This window comes from Girardinichthys multiradiatus, chromosome 18 (assembly GCF_021462225.1).
Source record: "Girardinichthys multiradiatus isolate DD_20200921_A chromosome 18, DD_fGirMul_XY1, whole genome shotgun sequence".
In the NCBI taxonomy this organism is placed as follows: Eukaryota; Metazoa; Chordata; class Actinopteri; order Cyprinodontiformes; family Goodeidae; genus Girardinichthys; species Girardinichthys multiradiatus.
Window position 1 is genome coordinate 47,756,796 of NC_061810.1, and position 23,800 is coordinate 47,780,595.

At 41.0% G+C, this 23,800-nt stretch overlaps 1 protein-coding gene and 1 long non-coding RNA gene across 5 annotated transcripts in view; one reads left to right on the forward strand and one right to left on the reverse strand.

Moving 5' to 3' along the window:
• The window catches only part of LOC124883810 (alpha-actinin-4), a 57,398-nt gene that overhangs the window by 9,266 nt on the left and 24,332 nt on the right, over window positions 1-23,800 (forward strand). The gene's annotated exons all lie outside the window — the stretch shown is intronic.
• LOC124883812 lies at window positions 2,509-4,379 on the reverse strand. The gene is made up of 3 exons (XR_007042321.1): window positions 3,801-4,379; window positions 3,521-3,708; window positions 2,509-3,377 (listed from the first exon to the last, which is right to left on the reverse strand). It is a non-coding gene; the product is annotated as an uncharacterized LOC124883812 (long non-coding RNA).

A 23,800-nucleotide genomic window follows, 5' to 3' on the forward strand; every position in this document is an offset into this window, starting at 1 on the left:
TCCTGCTGCTGTTGCATCTCTCGCTCTGCCAGTGGTTTGCTTCATCACTCATCACCTGCCAAACATCCAGTTGTTGAAACTTCAACCATGCTTCAACCAAATAGGCAGATCTCTGGGGTGGGATGTGGAAGTTCATTGTTCTAGATGATAATGAAATTTCTCCTTATTTGTGGGTTTAATCAAAGTCAATCAAACCTCAGAGGCTGAAATCAGAAGAGCTTCTTTTATATATTTTTTGTTTTTGTTTGCAGCTAAAGCCTAAAACAGCACAACCTTGTTCCTGGAATAATGTTCGTGTTCTGCAGCTCGGAGCTTAATAGTTGTCTGCATGTGCGGCCACACCTAGACAGGTTCTTCTCCATTCAGGGTGGGTGTTGGTGAGATGAATCCCTGTGACAGACTGTAAAGCCTCTTTCTGCATGTGGAGCAGACACAGAGCTGACATCTGGAGGGGATGTTTGTCTGGATCGGAGGTTTAGTTGACCAAACCTCTGAGCTGTGATATTACACCAGAATTATACCAACAACTGGTTATTGTCAGATATTTGTTCTTCTTACCTCTAATCCTGGGAAAAAGGAGGACGTTTTGTCTGAGCGCCATCAGCCGACTGGAAATAAAAGGGGACTGGCGCTTATCTCCAGCAGTCATTGGGCAGGACACGGGGCACACCCTGGTCAGGTCCTAGACAGGTCCAGTCCATCGCAGGGCAACTTGGAGACATGCAGGACAGATGGAAAACTCAATATCATGTCTTGGCCCAGACATGCAAACTTTGTTGTTTTCTCAAGAGAGTTTGATGCAACTCTTGTTCTTCACGGTTAGCATCACCAGAACAAAATCAGAATACGATTCCCATTCCACCGCTCCGGAAAACCAATAATTTAACCTTAATGTTAAAGGGTGGCTTGTAAGCTGGGAGAAGAATAAATACACGCGTTCTGATGTTTGTAGTCTGAGCTGAAATTAGCCGAACCCGGCAGGAGGATCACCTGACCCGACCAGGAAGCAGATCAGTGTGTTATGGTGTCACAGTGAATCCCTGGGTCTGTTCTGGTGATGAGGGAGGATATGGATCCTGATTCAGGCTCCAGTGTGTTTGGTTCCTCCACTGTCTCTGATTTCTCCTCCTGAATCATTTAACAGGTTGCAAACAAGCCACCGGGCAAAGAGGTGAAGACATGCACACACGTGAACTGTTGCTTTCTATGAAACATGTATGACGTCTTATCCGCGCAGATAATCCCAGGCGGTTTATACATCCTTCAGCAGGATTGTAGTTTTAAAGAACTGGTCTTTGTTTGTGCACCTGAAGCAGAATGCTCTCCACTGGGCGTCGGTGGAGCTCGTGTTGGTTTCAAGCCTCAGAGGAGCAGCATTAAATATTTACTGGTCTTGCCTGGCCTTCAGGTTCCTCTGCCCTTAAAGCTCATCAGATAATTCCTCCTCAGTGAAATGCCTCGATTCATTCGATGTGGTTCCTGCAACGGCCTCAGACAAAAGAAATGGGAACTGGCCTCTCTTGTTCAGGTTGTTTTTGTTATTTTCAGGAATTATCTGGTTTGAGTTTTGGCACGAAGAGATGGAGGGGCTTAAATGTTTAACTTTTTTTATTTTGACCCTCAAGCTCTTCCAGAAATCCTACTAAATGCTATAAAACTCCCTGAACTGGGATTGGGCTGCAGCTGGAGCTCCTTAACATTTACATACATTTTATCAGCTTCATCATTTCTGTTGCGAACATTATTGTTATGGATAAGAGGAGCAGAGTCCAAGGCAAAAGCAACCAAACAGGGTTTTGGTTTTTAAATGGATTACGCAGCTTTTTAATGTAGGTTTGCTTAGGCAGACAAATGGGGAGCTTTAATATGACTGGACAATTAAATCTCCTTGGCAGTGATTAACATGCTATGTCTCCACCTGCAGATTTCTCTGACATTCCCTTAGTAGGAGTAATCTGCACCTTTTATATGCAACAACAGCTGCTTCATTCAGCGTCCAGGGTGGAGAACTGATTCATCAGAACAACTGAACAAATCTTTAGGTTTCTGTTAACAGCAATGAAAACGAGTGGGACTGGATTGATTGTCACGGCCTCCTGGGAGTTGTGGAAGAAAGAGGAAGGAAGGCTCTGAGGTTTCGTGGTTTCCAGCTCCTCTCCTGCCTTCAAATAAAGCCACCACACAAGCAAACTGTCGGGTGAGTCCTCTGAGGCAGGCCTCAGAGACTGACGGATCACTTTGTGTGTCACCCCTGTGTTAATGGACCAGATGGCTGGCTGGGAAAATGGGGAATGACTGTTTGTAAGCTTCACTGGAGACTGAATCAAGGAACAGAGCAGAGAATGCCTGCTGTTTTATTAATACAATCAAAGTTGTCTTTTTGCTGTTTTTAATATCTGTGGTTGTGCTAAAAATAGAAATAAAGTGCTATAATTAAGCAGCTAATTTGTGTATGGTACATAAAACCAAATAATGCAGCTGTTGCAATATATACATCCAGAACTTTAATGCAAGGTTGACGTTTTACTTTAAATAACAGCATAGGAACAAAGGAGAAAAATACATGAAGGGGAAGAGAAGTCCAGCCGTTGTTTGCTGGATAAACTCTTAAAGCTTTATATACAAAGCTGCAGCTTATGGTCCTTTCTGCATCATAAGGTCTGAAACTGCGACTACATGTCACAGTTATGGCTGAATCACAACGGGTCGCTGATCTCCATGTGGGTCAGGGAAGTCCTCTGCCTCAACTATTCCATCTGATCCAATCAAAGCGAGCCTGCAGGGGATTCCACAGCTACTGTTGGCCCCTCCTCTGACTAACTGCTCTGTAGTAAAAGCACGGCGACATGCACGATTCTGCAGAGGCCTTACAGCAGCTCGGTTGTTGTCTGTATGAGCTCAGAGTTTGGGTTTTTACACCACTGCTGTGGGGTTCCGACAGCCCGGCGCTGCAGCGTGTGACGAGTTTCAGTGTTTCTCGCTGAGCCTGTTGCAGGATGAGACAATTTCTGTGCAAAGAAGTTTCTCAACAGCTTTTCTTGAGGTTGTGGGTCATTTATATCTTCGCTCTGTTATCTGCACACCACAGCAGTTCTCTGTTCAGAAACCTCGCACAGAGCTACTGATGGTCGGAAAAAAACCCGGAGCTTAACAGTTCGATTTGTTCAACGCAGAGATGCATTTTAAACCTCCTAAAAATAAGATGCCGTGGTCTTGCGTCGCCTAGCAACAACCCCCAAAGCAGCATTGCTGTTTAAATGTGGTGACTGTGTGACCGAAGCCTGAGCAAGGGTTTCCTCAGCAAAACTGAAAAAATTCAAGTGAGCAGCAGTTGAATGACCCCACAGATAAGCCTGGTCACAGGAGAAGCGTCCTTTCTGTGCAGAAATGGAGCTCATCTGAATCAGTTGTCGCTGAATTAAGTCACAAACACACGTCTCGATTCTTAGAAGCGTTACTGAAGTGCAGGAAACAGTTATGTTTTGAGGATGTAAAAGGAAGTTACACTGGTAGTTCTTACTTTTCAGAGGCAGCATCTCTGTTCTGCACCAGTCGCTGGTTCTACGAGTAAAAGAACAAAGCTCTCCTCTGGGGATGTAAGCTTTGAAGGTGGTCTTCATTAACAGTTCTCCAAGCTTTCTGGAGGTATTTGGACATTGGCTGCTTTTTTATTCGTTTCCAGTCGTTTAATCGCCAGCCTTTTTATGCCTAAATGATTAAAAGGTCAGGTCCATTTTTCACATCATTTCCTGCACTTCGCCATAAATGACACACAAAATCAATCGGGAGTAGTGATTTACCTGGATTTTTAAATTAATTTTAATGGGGGAACATGGATCAGGGTCTGTGACAACCCCCCACAGGCCTGCTGAGGAGAGGATGTGTGTTTTTAGCAACTCAGTCTGGTTATCTGGGGCATGAGGATCACTGCATTAAACCATTGTAAGGTTTTAGATTAGTGTTGTAGGACGGGGATCATATCTCCAACGGCAATGTCTGAAATGTCGGTCGACCTTAATTTGTGCACGACTCCACATCTGTTTTACTTGCAATTAAACCACGTTAGGGATTTGCATTACAGTTAATTAGAAGGCTGTAAGTTGTTGCAATTTGATATTGGTGTTGCAATAATGCAAAAAATATATTTACATGCATGAAACATTTACATTCCTCCAGCTCTCCCGCCTGACACCCTCAGCTGTTGAATGAGGCCGATTTGCATGCTGATTTACCTCCTGAATCCGTTTCACTCACTCTGCTCAGTGTCCGGGCAGCCAAGGCCTGTGAATCATAAAACCATAAAGGCCCGGCTGAACTTTGGAATGTGTGGCCAAGCTGAACTTTGGTAGGGGGGGTAGATGTGAGCTGCATGGGTCATCAACAAGCGGAAACTGAAAGGAACAAACAACATGCTACTCTTTGTTCTGAGTCTGGAGCCTCTGTCCTCTCAGAATGACTCGCAGCAGCAGGAAGCCCACAAAGTTTCTACTCGTACCAGTTGCTTTAAGATAGGATTTTACCCAGCAGTGGCTTTTCTGCAACTTTGAATTCACTTACAACTTTTTCCAGCTGCAAAAGCCTTTAATTCATGTAAATACTCTATTTACTGTTTTTACTTGGAGTTAAAGTGGAGAAGGAACTTTAAAGCCTGCCACTCCAGCTATGCCAAAAAATCCAACATACATCATCCTTCTTTTAGCCCCGCTAAGTAACTGGATCTTATTTACTGAAGCTGCTGAGTGTTGCAGGAACAACAGTCACAAAAATGTAGAGCTTGTGGTTCTTATGTTGGTTCCGGCAGGAATCAAACATGACCGGCAGGAACGTCTCAAAGCCATGTTGGGGATATGATGGGTTAGAGAGACCCTTAAATATCAAACGCTTACATTTAATAGAAGTACATTTTAGTTTGTTTAGGGTGTGCACACCACACTTTGTGGAGATTTTACAGAAAACTGTAAGTCCTTAAGCAGTGAAGACCACACTGGGTGAAAGTAAGCACAAATGTTGGTTGTAGAAAGAACTTGGCACATTATCGCCACCTTCTGGCAGAAGCAACACCACATTGCTGCCATGTGCCAGTGACAGCACCTGCTTAATGAGATGATGATCTTCAGCTGTTTGAATTCCTGTAGCTGAAAATTTACATCATTGAAAAAGTTTCATATTTTAGCTCCACAGAAATGTTATTTTTAGTCTTTCTTTTTTAAGATAATCCTTATCCTTACATCCATCTTTGTGCTTCGTGGCTTCCTTTCTTCCTTCAGAATAAGGAGGAGGTGTCTTTGTCCTCTTTCACTTCCCTGCACTCACCTTCACACTCGCTAACTAATCATGGATGGGGGTCAGGTAACTTTGTACGGATCTGGATGGTGGGTCGTTTCCACTTGCTGCGTGTCGGCGGGGGGTGCACCTTGCTGGCCTCTTGCATCACTGCTGTCGCCGTGACAGGCACTTAAATCTGTTGCCTTATAAGGTAAAAACGCGCAAGGCGGGTGGAAAGGGGGAGGGGCAGGAAGAGCCTGTGACAATGCTTTTTGCTGCCCGGCAACTGGGCCGGCCTGCATCTCCCGTTCAACCACATTTTCACACACACACACGAACATCTGTTTCCTTTTATTTTCCCTCCTTTCTTATTCATCTTAAACCAGATGAATAATCTCATGTTTGGAATTTTTTCTAGTCTGTAGAAATATTTTTGTCTTCTTCTGTTTACCTTTGTTTCTCTTTGAGGTGTGTCCACATGTTAGTTGTCGTCATAGTCTGAGCAGCAGCTAAGGCGAAAAGAAGAGCCCTGCCCAGTGTGAATATTTATCTGTTCAAATGCTTCTCATACCAAACATGCAGCCTCAGAATTCACCAAGCACTACAAACAAGCGAGTTTTACTTTCTCCTTTTTCTGCTGTTGTTCCAGGTCTGTGTGCTGAAGCGTCATGCAGTTGGTCAGCCTGACACAGCCTTAGCCTTACTTCTTTATATTGTCTGAGCAAACTGGACAAAAATGGAGACATTCATGTCTCTGTGGTTACCTAATTTAATATTTATAGAGATGTTTACTGGAAAGTACACTAAAAGAGCTTTGACTAAATAGAGAAGTTCATTTATTGATTCAGGAGCTGAGAGTATTTAGATGCGTGTTGCTTTACCAACAGCAGGATACACCAGAATGCCTTCCTAAATCTAAGGTGGCATAACTTTGCTTTTGTCTTTAAATAAATTGACATTATAAATTTAATGACACAAATTTGCATGCTAGCTATAGCGTTAGCATGCTGTTCCACCTTAGGCTGTGGTATATTATGGGCTATTTATGGTCATCTAATAATCTAATATTATGAAGAGTTGTTTTATGGTGGATATCTGGGCTTGACCATTTTTAATGAACATTAAAACTGTTTGCTGTTGACATTAGCATGTTGATGTTAGCCAGTGGTGCATTATGGTCTGTTTCCTGTTGTATTAACTTCTTTAGCTCATGCTGATTGAGAGAGACCCTGGTTAACAGCTGATGTCTTGAAAAGTGTCCAAACACAGCATGCCAGCATCCACAGGTTAGATGTGAAATCACACATAAATTCTAACATGCTGCATTAGTACGTATGACATTAGCATTGTTCTTCTCAGTTACCTCAGGTTTTAGTGCATTGCATCTGTAATTAGCAGTAATAGGTGCTAATGTTAGCTGCCCAGTGCATTATGGTCTGCATATGCTCATTTCCATACTTTTAAAAAAATAATTTGGTTCATACTGATGAGAGACCAGTTGATATAACAATTTGGACATCCGGGGAATTGCCGTGCTTGGACAGTTTTCAACGTTAGAATCAGAAGTAAGGTTTTACACGTACAAGGAATTTGCTTTGGTGGTAAGGTGCTAAACATACAGTTGACATAAATATATTTGGATATATATATATATATATATATGTTTTGGCTTATGTTCACAATTGAAATGAGTTTCATGTGTCTCTCTTGTTGCCCAATTTAATATCTATAGTATTAGCAAGCTAGTGTTGGCTTGCTAATACTAGCTATGTTAGTGTAGATGCTTTTAATAACTTTTACATTTTCTTTGTCTCTTCAAAGTTCTTTTTGTCTTCGTCAGCTTTTAAAACTGCATGAATATAGCTTTTTTCCCCCCGTTATTATGCAGCATTAGAATGCTAATGTTAGCTTAAGCCTTCATGGCCAGTTCAGGGAGTAGTGCATTATTTTGTATTTTAACAGAGGGGCTGTAGAAAACAATTTACATTTGGAAGTTTTGAACTCCACTCCAGATTGTCTGACATGTCATGAGCTGCACATTGGAGTCATCAGATTTTAACACCAGAGACCAGTTAAGCCTACAAAACCCATCATGTTGAGCAAATATAACTCATCATGAGTCATGAAGTTGTAGAAAATCTTGTATCATTACATATCTTAACGGTATTTTCACTGAGAAACTATTTCTCACAGACGGTGGTTAATTTTTGTCTCACTTCTGCTCTCATTATAATTACTTCAGCTCTTTCACCAACAACTTCCTCTTTCTGCTTTCAGATGGTTTTTATCAGTCACTCATGAAAGAAAAACTGAAATGTTTAAAAACAAAAGTTCCCTTAAAAAACAAAGCGACACATTTTGGTTAAACAACTACCTTTTAATATGCCAGATTTCTGAAGCTATGGTAATTGAACCTCAAAAAGTACTTTGTTACACAGTAAATTAATGTTTTTATATGATCTGTAAGAGTTACTGTTTTTTGTCCTGGTTGTATTGGCCAACGTTAATCTCTGCTTTCAGATGCCACCCAGATGAACATTATTACCCAAACCATGAAGTCTGTTGGAATAAACGTGACGTTCTGTAGCCAGAAACAACGGGCCAGCAAGCTGCTCGGTGTCTTTTTCATGGACCAAGGTGGTTCTTCGGATTAGACAGGTGGTTTTAATGTTGTGGATGGTCAGTGCAGAGCGACGTAAACAGGCCAAATGACTTTCACATGTCAGTAAATCCGGTTTCCAGACTTTCTCAGCTCTTTGGCAACAGCAGACCTCTGGCAGTCAAAATATGGCCTAATGAAAACCATGTGCTTATACCAAACAAATTTTCATTGTAATTCAGATTTTTTGGTTTGTATTGTTTGACTAATGATTGAGCAGCGTCAGTTTTATATGAGCCACTTCCAGTTTTAAACATACATTTTGCAATCTGTATAAATCTAGTGATAAATCTGTGATACTGTTGTGCACTGAGGTGGCATATTACCTACTTTCTGTTGCACCAGTCTATCTTAATCAGCAAGATGATGCTAGCTTAAGTCGCTATTGTGCTCCTGTGAAACCTGGCCTTTATATGTTTGGCATCTAGATAATAGTCTGCTTTCTAGCAAAGAGACTGTTGTGCTGGTTCTGTTTTCTGCTGCCTAAACTGATCAACAAAGGAACCGCTGCGTAGCTCTGGAAAGATTTAGCCAGTGTTTTTAATAAAAGCCCGCTGCAAACAGCTGACTCCTACCTCTGCCAACCGCCATTAGTGGCTGCCAAACTCCTGATTTGGACGGTGTAAAAAACACGCTCACTGTGCTGTAATAACCGTGACCTCAGCTCATTCAGTGATGAGTCTGCTCTGGTTTTGTGATGGGAGGTCAAGCTGGTGAAGGAAAGGGAACACTACTTTGGCTACTGGTGACTGCTGGACAGCAGCTGGAAACATAAATTAGTAACTGACAGGGCCGACGTGTGCGTCAGAAAAAGGCAAAGGTTAACTAGATGGAGTTCAAATCAGACATTTGTTAAACAGTCACTGGTCCAGTTTGGTCCCAAACTCTCTTCTTGTAACTTAACTGTATTCTGAAACCAGTTTAGATATAAAGCAAGGTCAAGATGTGAGAAATCTGTTATAACAGCGCATAAGAAAATATAAGGTGTGCAGACAGTTGAATGAAATGAAAATCACATGAAGGATCTTGAACCTGAACCTAATCTCAGCCCTTCCTTAGCCTTGTTTTTCTTTCACGTGTGCAAATGCCTTCTTTGGGTGGAGTTAAATGGTAGTAACCAGGTGTTATTCCTACCCTTTCTTGGTCTCCAGGCAATATTCTGGCCAGGCGCCTGACTGGGACAGTTATCATTGTGACCAAATGTTTCTTATCACAGAGCTGGGATTGGAAACACACCTCGGCTTTAATACTTTATTTAATTTTAGTCAGAATGTTACTTTTGTTTGCTAATGATAGTTTGAATATCTAATACCAGCTCTGGCTGTTTCTGATTTCTTCTTTAGAACTGCTATATCAGAAGATATAAATGTTCAGAATATCTTTTGTAGCCTCCCTATGATAGGCGGTCGTTAGGTATTTAGGGGCAGACGCCGTGTCATGCCTCATGTGTGAGCAGCCAATGTAAAACTGGCCTTTACTAATTTAAAACATAGACCAAATGATTGAGTTTTTAAACTGATTTAAGAATCTTATGATGATGTTTAGTATGGTTAGCATCACTAAAACAGCTGCTACTCTCAGACAATAACGACAAAAATATTTTCTCAGTGCTACCATTTGATGCCAACTGTGTCCAGTAAGCATTATAATAGCTAGTCTGTGTGGCTAATTACTGCAATTGTTTAGTATAACAAAATATGCTGAAAATAATTGGATGGTTGAATAAAATATATCCAACACTTTGAATTGTTGGCAGAACTGTTGTTGTTTGCCAACAGGATTAATAAAGGTTTCAAATAATTGTGACTACTGATTTAAAAAATGTCCCATTACAACTTAGACATTTCACCTACTTTGTAAAGGTGTAAAAAAACAGTTAAATAGCATAGAGAACAATAACTTTAGCAGTTGCTACTGTTAGCTAGTAGTTAGCATGGGAACTAGTAGTTTGCAGTAAACTTTATAATCTTAATAAAATATTTTAGCTAACAGTTGAAATTGTTAATGGTGTGGACTAACGGACGCAATTGTTAAAAAAAAGAAAAAAAACTTGTCAAATTGCTGAACAAATTTTAAATTAGCTGGCAAACATGTTGGTAAATCTGTGCAATTTCTTTTTAACACTTATAACTGAATGCTGCTGGTGTGGATAAGGCTACCGACTGGAATAGTTTGCTGATAGTCTGAAGTAAGTTTCAAACTGCTATAAAACACAATCGCTTACAGGTGAAATGGTTACCAAGTGTTGTATGGGAGGAATTCAAAGAAATCGCTAGGTTATTGTTTAGAAAAACGATGCTATATGACTAAATAGTTATTTGTTAGCATTGTTAAACTTTCTAGCCAACGATGTCGATTGATGCTTGTAACTAATGGCAACCTTCAGTTAAAATTATGGGCTTATTGTGCAAGAGTAAGTATTTGTGACAAATGAAACCTAAAAGAAAATAAACTGTGATCCAGATGCATCTATGAACAGTTGAAATGATTAGATTTTCTGATGTCCGATAAGCGCATCATTATGTTTCAAGAATCTGTAATCATGTTCAGTGGCTGTTTTTAGTTTTAAACAAGCCTGACTCTATATTCATGGCCAGTTACTGACCAGCCTCAACATTAATAAACACGGCTCATAAAAGCGGTGATGTTTTATGAAGTGGCCCTGGCCTTTGGGTAAGAGTTAAAACCTGGTAACTTTCTCCTGAAGTAGAGGCTTGTTGAACGTAGCCTGATCTCCAGAAATCTGGAGCTTTTGTTTCTTCCTGACCTCACTTGGCTCTCAGCACGAGTCAGTTTGCTTCTTTGACTCATAGCGAGCAGCAGGCTTTTATGAACCTCCTTGGCCTTTCCTTATTGAGCTCAGTGATAGTGAGATGTGTCATGATTGGGCAGAAGGTTATAAATGTTTAGGTGGTTGAATTTTTTTACCAGCTTTCACCTCTTGCTCACATGTTAATGTTTTACATCTTGTACAGTGGGATTCATCTGCTACATTCCTGGGGAATTAACATGGACATCCTCCACCCCCACTGTTTCCTGTGCCTCTAAAGACAGGAAGTATAATACTTAACAGCCGATTGGCTGAGAAGGGAAAAAGTGATGGTTTGATATGAGAGAAGACAATGCACTCGGCTCAATACTTGAAACTATTTTGGCTGGGAATTCCAGTTCCTTATATCCCTTAAAACTGCCACTGAAATGCTTTTTAAAATGGATTACAGCTAATCTAGACCTGCTACAGAGATGGGCAGAACATTGATTTCATCAGAGGGAGTGCCTTCATTTTACTGCCTACTCCTTAGATAATGATTTTTAATCTTTATGGACATTTCTGATGTTAAGACACCAATTAGATTAATTAAAGAACTGTAAATACCTTTTTATCTCTGCAATGCAAGAACATCAGATACACTTTTAGGTTACATACAAAGTGAATGTAGCTTTTAACTTTAGTTAACTGAGCCTGGTTCTGGTTCTGCTGGAGGTTTCTTCCTGTTAAAAGGGAGTTTTTCCTCTCCACTGTCGCTACATGCATGCTCAGTATGAGGGATTGCTGTCTCTACATGCTCATCCAGGAGGAGTGAATGCTGCAAGTCACTGACTGGATGCAATCTGCTGGGTTTCCTTAGATAGAAAAACTTTTTAACCAATTTGAATAATAAATTGAATCTGACTGCAATCTTTGAAAGTTAGGATTAATTAAAATTAAATGGACTTTGTAAAGTGTCGTGAGATGCTATGTTGTGAATTGGAGCTATATAAATAAACTGAACTGAATTAGGTATTACATTAACAGTTTGTAATTTAGCTTCCAGTCTTTAACAACTGCACATGACATTTTCTGAGCAGGGTTTCGTGTGGATCTTAACCTGACTGAATGCTGGTGGACTGAGAGAACAAGCTGAGATCAACCAGAAGGTGATGGTGGAATGAGGAAATAAATGAGTTCTGCGAGTCGTAGCGGAGCCGAGTCTCGAGGATGTATTTGAGAGGGAGTTGGAAGGAGGAAGAACATAGCACACATTCCTGATGGTGTGTCGCGTTCAGCAGAGTTGACGTAAACACAATTTGTCCTGACAGTGCAGACTTGGCTCAGAAAGGCTAACTCGAAGTGAGGTGTTTGATTTGCTCTGTTTGTTCTGGAGAGGGTGGAGTCTTCTGCATACAACAGAAATTTATTTAGTTTGTCTGTTGAAGCAGTAGATATATTAACGAAAGGGAAAGTCACATCTGGAAAGGCTTAATAGTAAAAGTTAGCAACAAACAAGTCTTCACTTTGCCTGTATTATGTCCCCAAATAAAACCAATCAGTGTTTAAATGCAGATGCCATCTACTCAGAACTCTGGGTGGCATTTACCCTCACTGAGCTTATTTCCTCACAGCCTGTTACACTTATCATCTCTTTAAGGAGGTTGAAAAGGTACCAAAGTTTACTTCCTCCTTCTAAGACACACTGTCTACTGAGCCTGTGTGATCCCACATACTCGAAGGATTAATATTTCCAAGCTCTTGTTAATTTCTTGGTGCATTGCTCCTGGAAGAAAAATATTTTTATTATCATAAAGTCAACTAAGAACCAGGTTACTGAAGAACAACACGTGTAAGATCTCTTCTGATATCTTAGAGTTTCTGGTGGCTTGAGATACGTGTTCATTTTCTGGTTAAACAAAGGGGCTAAGAAGCAAACGGACCGGGAGAAGACATGAATGTGAGGCTTTTGCGGTGGGCAGTGTCAACATGCAGTTATGCAACAGTGGACTGTGTGATATGGTGTGAAGCAACATGCCCAAGTCACAGCCAGGTTTTATTGACACACAGCAGCCCGATATGGCTTCATGTAATGTTGAAATATTCATTCTCAGTGTGCAAAAGGCCACAAATATGGGCTGACATTTGCTGGAACCGAGCCTACAAATGGGAGTGTGATGTTTTTATTACGTACAGGCCTTGTGACTTCAGTTGGATTCAGTCCAAATTAAAAAAACAATTAATTTTTTTGTCTTTAAATATACATTTAAATATTTCATAACAAGCTGGAACTCATTTAAAACTCCCATGCTACTGTTCATGGCGAACAGTACTGTTCTGCATGAAATATTGCAACTATATCCTTGCAGTATCAGTGTGTGCAATGTTTATATTGCAATAATTGTTGGCTAATACGTGGTGTGAACTTGTATTTTACTTGCTGATGTAATATTTAGCCAGTTGAACAGAGTTTCACGGCAGCAGATGCTCACACTGGACACTAGTGACATTATCCAAAATGCTAAAGGTCAGAGTGATGGATGAGATGGAGAGGAAAGAAGAAAATAGGCCTCTATCACACTTGATATCATTATCGCAATATTTACTATTATTATTACCATCATGCAGTCCTACGATTTTTCCAAACTCCCGGTCTGGACAACATTTGCATCCAGTTATCGCTACTATTCTTTTAACAAATGGATGAAAGATGCCATTCAAAAGAAGCATAGCTTTTTATCATTAAGGGTGTTTTGCATCTAGTAAGTATCTGCTTTTAAGCCATTTTCTCCCCCACCTTGCTGATCTTAATATAGTCTGAAAGCTCAATGTTGAAAGCATTGTCCCCTGGCAGGTCTCTATGACCAACAAAGGCGGGAAATGAATGGACAAATGACCTCAACTGACATTTCAGCTCTTTCCTCTAGTTTTTCTCCCACCCTAATTGCCTTTTCTCTTTACCTTTTTAAAGCTTTCTGTTTGGGGAAAAAGTTGATTTGTAAAAGCCAGCCTGCATCCAGTAAACTGTCATTTGAGATTAAATATTTTAATTTATTGCCCCAGCTGTTATTTAAAGAAAAATGGTAGGAAAGTATTGTAGCATCTTAGCTCCCTCATGTTTGCCTTCCATTTTTGTTCAGTCTAACTGCTGGCTTGAAACCTAAATGATTTCTAACAAGCAAACTGTTTCTGGGATTAGCTTTGAAAGGCTAATACCCTTTGAATTGGATATTTTAATGTTAGTTAGCCTCTGGCTGCTAATTTTTGCATAATATATGTTGATTTTTTAAAAAAATTAAATTTCTCATTGATTTTCCACTTATGAACAAAACAAAAAACAAACAGAAATGCAAACACAAACCTATCTGGTCTGTACAGGGTAATTCACATTAATTTCAACATACATTATTATAGTAAAAATATGGCACGGGAATACAATTTAGGTGCCATATATGTTGATTATTGGCATAATAATAATATGAGTCTGTAAACGTTTAGCCTAGAAATGCTCTTCCTTGGCTTCTCAGTGCTCATTGTTAGCATGCTAATGCTAATATCAGAGAGTCTGTGTTCAAGTATGCCATTAGCCTGTATATGTGAGATATTGACTCTTCTGTGCTAGTTGTTGCATTATAGATGCTAATCATTAGCGCCATAATGCTGCTATTAAAGTGTAGTTGTCTGGACATATAGGGTGTTGGCCTCTCAGTGATTGTTGCTCCATTATTCAGGGCAATGGTTACCATCTTGATGCTATCATAGTCTGTAATACAGTGGACCATAAGCCTAGAAATGCTAGTTGTTAAATGAGACATGCTAATCTTTAGCTAATGTCAGAATGTTTGTAATCTTGTTAGCATCCTAGTCGGGATATCAGAGAAGCTAGGTGATATTGACAAAAGAATTAGCACAATATTTCTTCTGTATTGAATAGTTTCAATATTTATCACAATAGTTTCAAATTAAATGTCTAATTTCTAAGAAAGTATCTGTTTGTAATCCGGTTTGTCATTAGCCTGGACATGAGAGGTGTTAGCTTCTTAATGCTAACATACAGCCCCGGTGAAATGAATTGAGATCTTGTTGTTGGTCATGGAGAGTTGCTCTGTTATCAGGACAGTGTGACTATTGTCATATCAGAAGCCTGCTTTGGTAAGAATATAACGTTTTTAAGCTTTAAGCTTCTTCAGATTACAACATAAATTAAATGTTTTTGATTTTTCTGTTTAGCTTGTATTAACCTTCTGTAAGCACTAATCGTAGTAGCCTATTGACTCAAGTTTCAGGAAGTGACCTGCAAAACAGATTTAATCTAAAGAATATAGCTTTATAAGAGATAAAGCTTTTGTAATGTTTAGGATATCTGCTTTTAAAACAGTTTTTGCTGCCATCACTTTATATTCTTATCATGCTTATAAAGAATGAATGAGGAGTCCAATCAGCAATGTTTATGGGTTATAATTCTCAGTTTGCAGCAAAGCACTAATCTAAGAGCAGCATGTTGTTCAAATGTCCAGCCATAATTTATTGGTCTACTGTCATCTTCTTCTTTTTCAAAAATCTGAGTAAGAACCTGTCTGGTTTAATTAGTTTACACTTCTACACATCCTGCATGTCCAGTAGTATGTGACATGGGGAGATTTGTTAGGTTAAACTGATGGGGACACACAGCCTTTATGAATAAGGCAACTTTTACAGAAAATCCTCCCGAAGCACAAGATGAAGTATCAGCTTTAATCTGAGCAAATTCAGATGGATTTAATGTCACACTACGATTACCTGAACTAGATCTTAAAGTCAAGTAAATGTTCTCCTCTTTTGTGGAATATGTTGGGCACATACAAGATTAAAATCCTGGTAATTATGTGAGTTCCTCTTTCAGACATATGGAAATATGACAAGATCTCTCATTTAGTGACTTTTATTTTAAGAGCACCCAGGAGAGATTTTAAAATTTCATGCTGTGGTCCTCTTGTAAACACTCCCCTCCACCCATTTATGTTATCCAGTCTCCAACCATCTGTGACCCTGTATTCCTCCAAGTCTGAAGAATATTGCTTCACTTTTCTACCATTCTAACATGTCTTCACCTTTGCCATATTTTATCACTCTTGCTCTAATCTCCCCTCCCTCTCAATCATCTTCTGTGCCCCCCTCGTTTCCTCTCCCCTCCTCTCATGTCCTCCTGCTATTAATCCTCCCTTTGCTTTTGTTTCTGTAAGCTGCTATATGAAGGCTCCTCCAGTGATCCCTGCGCTGAGCTGGAGGCAGGCGATGAAGCTTGTTGAAAACAGTCTGCGTTAAGTTGTTGACTCACATAATGGTATATCTGAGGGGCATTAGGCTGGCCAAGAAGTACACAGCAATTATGTGTTTGTCTGCTCCCTCTGGGAGGTGTGTGTGTTTGCTCCATATATTACAGCTCTGCTTTACAGACTACCTGTCAGCACATGAAGCAGGAGGAGAGGGCCCCCTCAGTTTGTCTGTGTTTATGCACACATGTTAATGATCACCTGTCCAGACTTGAGAAGATAATGAGACCAGAGCAACCCCTGCTCCAGGGCTACATGCTCCACGCTCTCAGTCTCCAGAAGCACTCTGCAGACTGCTGGCATGGTGGATCTGAACCTCACAGCCAACGTTTCTTTTCTCTGCTGCTGCATTTTACTCCATCATTCCTCATTTCGGTCAGAGAAGCTGCCTTGATGTTTGTGTTTGGAGGATTTTTCTTTTTTTAATCAGACCTGGGAGAATGATGTTAGCCAGAGCCTCTTTCCTCCTCCTGAGTTCTTCAGATGTTGAACTGCCGAACGTCCCCTGCTCAGCAGGGGCCCGCAGGGGACGGTGTCCTGTTCTGGCACTGATGCTCCACAGTAGCAAACTGCATATCCTGTTACACCACTGGCTGAATGGGCCTGCATGAACCCTGAGTGCAGCGAAATCTATACTGCAGCGTGTTCTTTATTTCTCTGAGTTGGTGTTTTATTCTTATTTATACCTGAAAGGACTTTAAATGGACGTTTATTAGATTTAGCACAGCCAGGACTTAATTATCCAGTAATTTCTATTAAAAGAATTAGCTGTTTGTGGTGAAATAAACAGTTTGCTGTGAGTATTAATTGAAATAAACACATGAAGCGATTTGAAATGAACTTGATCGTATTTCAGTATATTTCACGACGCAGCCCTTTTTTAATTGCTTTGGGTCCAAGAATAGGACCCTTTCAGCCGAGCCAGACCAATAAGTGAACTTTATTCACAAAGCCAGGAATCCATGGGTTTTGCCCAGCCTGGTCTGGTGTAGCCGGTCCAGTCCAGGATGCTGCTGCCCAAGTTCCTTGAGGTTTTTGCTCCTGCCAGAAGGTCCACATATAAAACTTTAACTATCGCTGCACTTTTGCTGGTTTATGTTTTATAGTTTTATTTCCTCTGTGACATTTTTGAATTGTTTTACATTTTCTCTGTTCAGTATTTGGCCAGAGCTGGGCTGCTGTATCATAGCAATGGTGTACTACTGTGCAGATGTTTTAAACCATCCCTAATTTCTGTCTGGTGTGTTTTTAAATGACTTTTGGGTCAGATGAGGTTAGACAGGAATCTCCATGGGCTACGATGTTTTCAGATGACCTTGTGATCTGTGGTGAGAGCAGGGAACAGGTGGAGACAAAGTTCATAAATATTTTTTCTTGACTATTTTTTTGTGTTTCCCTACAGAGTTCATCTGTTGAAGAAAGTTTAGCAAAGTTTTTTTTATGATGATTCATGGTTCTGAGGTAAAGAACCATATACAGAGGCCTTAGTCCTCGACGCGGCTGTCCCGGGTTCGAGTACCGGACCTGGCGACATTTGACGCTCTCTTCATTCCCATTTCCTGTCTATCTACTGTCAAAAAATACTGGAAAAATAAAGGCCACTAGTGCCGCTAAAACAAATCTTAAAAATAAAAATGTAAAAAATTTGGATGACGGCTGAAATTTGGAGCAAAGGTCCAAAGAAAAGGTCTGGAAGAGCTAGAAGGTAACAAGAAGGTGTGATTGCTTCGAAACACAAGAGGATGTTTCTTTCCACGGTTGCCACATGCTTGCTCAGGAGTAGCCCTTAGATAACTTTATACTGAATTTGACTGCATTGTATTGTTATATGTAGGATCAAATTGGAATGAATAACTTTGATAAATCCAATAAATGATTGGATTGATGTGATTTTATATATTTTGGAATAAAGTAAATTGCAAAGTCCCTTGAAATGGCATTTGTTGTGAATTGCTGTATAAACTGAATTGAATTAAAATATGTATAATTGACGATTGACTTAAGACTTTTGCACAGTGCTATCGTCTTTGGGAACCACATTAAAAGAAGCCAAATGAAATCGTCTGCCTGTGTTGTTCTCAACTCTCTTCTTTAGTTAAACATTTTGCTCAAGTTTTTCACTAGTGCATTTTGCCATCGTCTAGTTAAAACCAAACTGCTAAATTCAAATCCACCTCTCTCACAGTAATCGTTACGAAACCTGACTGGTTCAAAGGAAGCTGAATGTCACGGACCTGCCCGCCGGGCCAGGCGGTGGTACCTCAGCGTCCACAAGTTCTGCTCAGAGCAGAAGAATACCTGACATGTAACACCTGCATGTTTCTGCCCATCCTTGAAACTGGGCGCAACAGTTGTGATTTCCGACTGTGAAGTGCTGGTGTTGGTCCTCTGAGGGAATCTGCCACCAAAAGCCATGCCTCTCCTGTTCCTCTGAACTCACCTGGATGCAGGTTGGCACCTGCCTGACCGGGAGCCAGTTTAACTAGCCGACAGCTGCTAGCAGAGGTTTGAGAAAGCATAACCAACATCCCTGGAGCCTGTGGAGAACGCATAAATCACACCTGAATAAGAACTGATGTTTTGAAGGAGTTTCTATAGTAAAACAAGCCACAGTTCAAGTCATCTCAATGCAGACGGCTAACTGTAATCATGATCTCATCAGTGGTGAACAGGGAAAAAAGGGTGTGTGATCTACAGAAAGCACACACCCACCAACTGCTGCCGTCATGAGAAGACTAGGTGGTTGTGCAACAGCAGATCTTCACCTGACACATTATTTCGAATCTGAGAAAGACGCACCCTCATCTATGTGCGTCTGTGGGGGGGGGGTGGGTATGGGTCATTATTACAGTTATGATGTGTGTGTGTAGTGAGAAGATCGGGATGTGTTGAGAAATTGGGTGTGGGACTAGTTGCTGTTTTGTGTCTTTCAAGTTAGCTTCATATGCATGTAGCAGGTGTGAGGAGGTGGTTGGATGTTTGTGTGTGCCTCGAGTACATTCCTGTCCAAGGAGTGGTGTTCGTGTCAGTGTGTGTGTGAAGTGTGATGGATGCCATCAGTCATAACCTAAAGAGCATTCAGAGGTGTGTCTCGTGTTTTTTTGGTTTTTTTGCCTGCTTTGGTCTCTTTAATCTGTGATATTCATCTTATCTTTAACTTTTGACCCCGTGAGATCAGACAGGAAACAGGTTAGGGGTCACAGAGATGAGATATTTTAAACTAAACTGTTGACACCAGCAGAATTATGGTCATGGGGGTAAAAATAAAGGAGGGTCCCCCATTAAATATTCAGTTCTTTATTGTTAATGTCCACATAATGGTGTCTAAACTGTTCATTTAGAAAATAATGCTTTTATTTACAGATAAACACCAAATATTTGCCTTGTTTTCCTTATTAAGCAGAAGATATCAACACAAACGTGTTTTCTGGCGGAAAAGTTAGGACACCCTATGCCCTAACAGCTGTTTACCCCTTTGGCTGGTTTAGGTTCTGTGAAACACCTCTAGAGAGGCATCTATCATCTCTGACATCAAGAGATATTTGAGGGGCTTCTTGCTGTCATCCCACAGCATCTCGAAGATCTGGACTTTGATTAGGTCATTCCGCTTTCCATTTCTGAGTTCTTAGCCAGTCCTTTGTGGATTTACTGGTATGTTCTGGGTCATCGTCATGTTTCAGGGTCCAGTTCTGCTTTACAAAACCAGGACCCTTCCACCTCCTTGCTTCACAGGGATCTTTTCCAAAAATGCTGTATTTGGTTTAATACAATCATATCCTCTGTTCTGGTGTCCAGATCATTAATTTTGAGACCCATCGGTCCAAAAAACTATTTTCTAGAAGTTCTGGTCTTGCGAACTTCAGTCTGGCCTTCATGTTTTTTCTAAGAGAACGGTGAAAGTTTTCTCCTTGTTTGTCCCGTCATGAACGTTCACATTGAAACTGAGGCCTGTTGAGTCTGAGATGGACTTTTTCCAGTTCTGCTGAATGTTGCACTCTGAACCTGTGAAGAATTTGGGGGCCTCACACCCTACCTACCTACCTACCTACCCACCCGCCCCCTGCATAAAAATTATCATACCTCCTGTCACCTGCAGGTCAGTCGTCCACAGCAAAGTGGCTTAATCCTATTGGAGGAATTTCAGGTGTTAAGTTAAAGTTTACTCGTGTGGAAAACAGCAAAAAGTAAATGATTTTATTTGGAGGTCATAGAGTGTTGGGGACAGATAAACTGACAGTGTTGTGTAAGATAAGAGCTTCATGCTTGAAATGTAAACCTTCTTAACACTCGGATCCAGATTTGCTGTCCTTCAGCTCGTTATCCCTGGCTGAGGTCAGAGCTCCTCTGATCTGATCTGTACAGTTAACACACAGCCAGGTTAAACAGGATTCAACGGCGAACTTTAATTCAGCCTGGTCTCTGAGCAGATTAAAGCTGGATTTCCTTACTGGAGGTAAACAAGAACTGATTTAGGTTTTCTGAAATCCCTCCATCAACCAGTAGATGTGATGACTTTAATAGACCTTCATAAACAAGATGTTACAAGGATTAAAGTTCAGTCCGGATCACATGAGGAGCTGCTTTTATGAGGGACGACAACATATTGGGTTTAAAGGTCGGTTTGTTGTAATCACATGCTGCACCTGATGCTCACACATCCACTCTCTGCAGACCCAGGCGGTCTCAGATTTATGGGATGAGTAAGAAGTGTGACAGAAAACCTTGAAGCAGAACAAAATAGAGGAAAATCTGAGCTTTTTGTTCATGTTTTCTTTGCAGTCACAGATCCAGAACATCATGATAATGTTCTCCTGGCAGAGAGACAGGAAGGTTCAGGATCTGATGAATCCAGATGAAAATGTATCCTCCTGCCAGCGTTTGGGATCGTCTCGGAGATTGTCATCGATGCACAGATTCAAGTCTCGACCTGCAGCGCTCCCAGAGGCGCTAACTGCAGCGTCAGTAGAGCTGCTCAGGTGTACTTAGCATCACAGAGAAATATTAGTCTCTGCTTCCTGTCAACAATACAGGCTGTTAACTCGTATGCAAAGTAAAGAAGTGAATTTCATCTTTTTTGGCACAAGGACAGACTGGGTGTGGTCCTAAATATTTAAAAAGGCAAACATTGCTGATTCTGATTCTGATAAATCCCAGCCTCTCTGGTGGGGCTGCAGAAGCAGACAATCATGCAACTGCAAGAACGGTTGCAACAAATCTGCGTTTTCTGTGCCACTGTTACTCATCTGTGACCTTTTTTTATCTTCAGCGTCATCATCAGTATCAGGTGGGAGAAACTAATGCAATCAGACTCCATGTTTGGTAAGAAAAGCATTGATTCCTGACACCTTGGGGTAGAACAACCAACCGTTATTGCACTCTAAACAGTACTTTGCATACACTGATATTGAGATATATTTTTAATATTTCCTGCAGCCATGCTCTCTCAGAAAGTTTGCTCTGAAGCTTCCAATTCAGCAGCAACAATGTGGCTTTCATCTCGACTGTGGAACACCTATTGCAGAGTAGCTGGGTGGTTCCTAGTGGCTTCGTTGTCCGCTCCATGTGAGCGTTTGTGGAGGTTGCTGCAGGAATATGGGGGTGGGAGTAACTTTATGGGGTATTCAGTCCTTGTATGTGGAAGAGCCAGGTCCATTTTCTCATCACAAAGTCAGTCTTGTCCTCCATGAAGGTTGGACTCCTCTGACTCCGCTCGCTGTCACTGATGCTTTTTGTGGTGTTCATGGACAGGATTTTAAGGTGTGGTTGTGGATGGTGTCAGGTTTGGGAACTTTAAGTGTCTCATCTTTGCTTTTTGCAGATGATGTAGTTCTGTTGGCATCTTCAAGTTGTGTCTCTCGCCGTGCATCAGAGCAATTTACAGCGTGAAACACCCAGAATCAGAGTCCGCTCTTCTAAGTGGTTCCAAACTTGGATTGGACCTGGAGGGAGCAATCCAGGTCAGGAATTAGTCTCAAGTATCTTGGTTTCTTAACCACAGATGAAAGATCATGTGCTCTGATCTGTTGTGAAGACTGGATCTGAAAGGGAAAGTTTTTAGCTGCGTCCCCATCATATTAATGGAGGGATGGATGGATAATCACAGTTCGAATGGGTCTTTTACCAGCAGTTAGACTATGGAGGTTTGAATGAAAATGACACTTGAGATAAGATCTACATAAGACACCATCACAAAACATTAGACTTTGATGCGTTTCCAATGAAATATTTAAATATGACTGAAGAAAAGCTGATGATTCCCAGTGATGATATGGAGCCACATGTGGGGTAAGGGAGCATGGCAGATTGCAGTTATTGCAGGAAAATCGCAGGTGGGCGTTTTGGTTTCCATCAATACAAAGCAAATCTGATGAAGTCATGCATCTGATGATACTGCAGAGTGTGTAAGGTTTTATTTAGGGATGATTGCAAAAAGAAAATACTCCAAAGTAAAAAGCTAAAACTAGTTTTTGTGGTTTTTGGTCATTTCAGATTTCTATTTTCTTCAGGCGTCTCGTTACCAGATCTTATAAAGCAAATCCTGAAATTATAACAATTCCTTTAACTTCCTGGTGTACAATTATGGAAGGTCAGAATATACTACTGGCAAAGTTAAAGATGTTTGGATCCACAAAATGAGACGGCTGTAAAAACATCGAACTTATTTCAGTCATTGTTAAATCTGTGCGTGCAGGTTGTGTGAAACATGCAGCCCAGTGTGAGAGCAGCTGCGGAGCTCGTTCTACGTGTTCAGGCTTGTTGAACACGACTCTTACTGAAATCCCTGTAGGTCCTCGGAAATTTGGTGCGCTTACAGTAAGACGCGTTCCATCTGCACAGATGGCTGTTCAGCTTTTAGCGGATGGGTGTGTGTCAGAGCTGAGAAGCTGCAGCTTTGATCAAACTGTATCATGACTGATTACAGCTTCATTTGGTACAAGTACTGATGTTGGAAGAACCAAAGAACAGGAAGTGTAAACCAGAGGGACCTGCTCACAAGCATGCACATGTCACAAATGTTCCTATAAATACATGCAAGAGTTCACACAGGTATATTTGGCTGCAGAGCTACTGGCTGTGTGAAATATGTTGATCAACTTATTGATCCGAATGCATGAATGCTTCAGGAAACTGTTTAATTTCTACAGTTCTTTATAAGCTGAGGAAAGTGGCAGCAGAGCTAAATTTAATTAAAATGAAGTAATACATCAATATTCTATAAAAAAAACATAAATGATCAAGGTGATTCCAGAAATTAGCAGGAACATGTTTGTTGATGACAAACTGGGAGGTTTAATGGCTCCAGTACAGTGATTAATGAATCTTTATGGATTGTCTGCTCTGAGCTGGAACTTCCTGTCATTGCACTGCCACTTCCTGCTGCATTGTTGCCATTTCTGAGTGTATGTTGCAGGCAGGCCATTGTTCTCCTGCTGCCCACCTACTCTGTGTGCACGCCTGTTTGTTTCCGTGAAATTCATCCACCCTCCTCCTCTTCTTCCTCCGTCTGCTCTCAGAGAGGAGGGCTGTCCATGTGTGCTGGGAGAGAGGGTGGTTTGTGTCGGCCCATCCAGGGGAGGGGTCTCAAACATACACACAGCGGGCTCGGCAGCACCGGGGGCTGAAGGGTGCCATTATCCACCAGGCTCAATGGGAGCTTTGTGTCGCCAGCCTCAGTGGGCCGGTGGGGAGAGAGGCGGGGCGGCGAGTAGAACCCTGTCATAATGTTTTTCAACAGGAGGTGTATGTGTTTTTATTCTGATTATATTCTGGTAAATCAGTAAATTACCTTTTTTAAATCAGATTGTTCCAGAATAT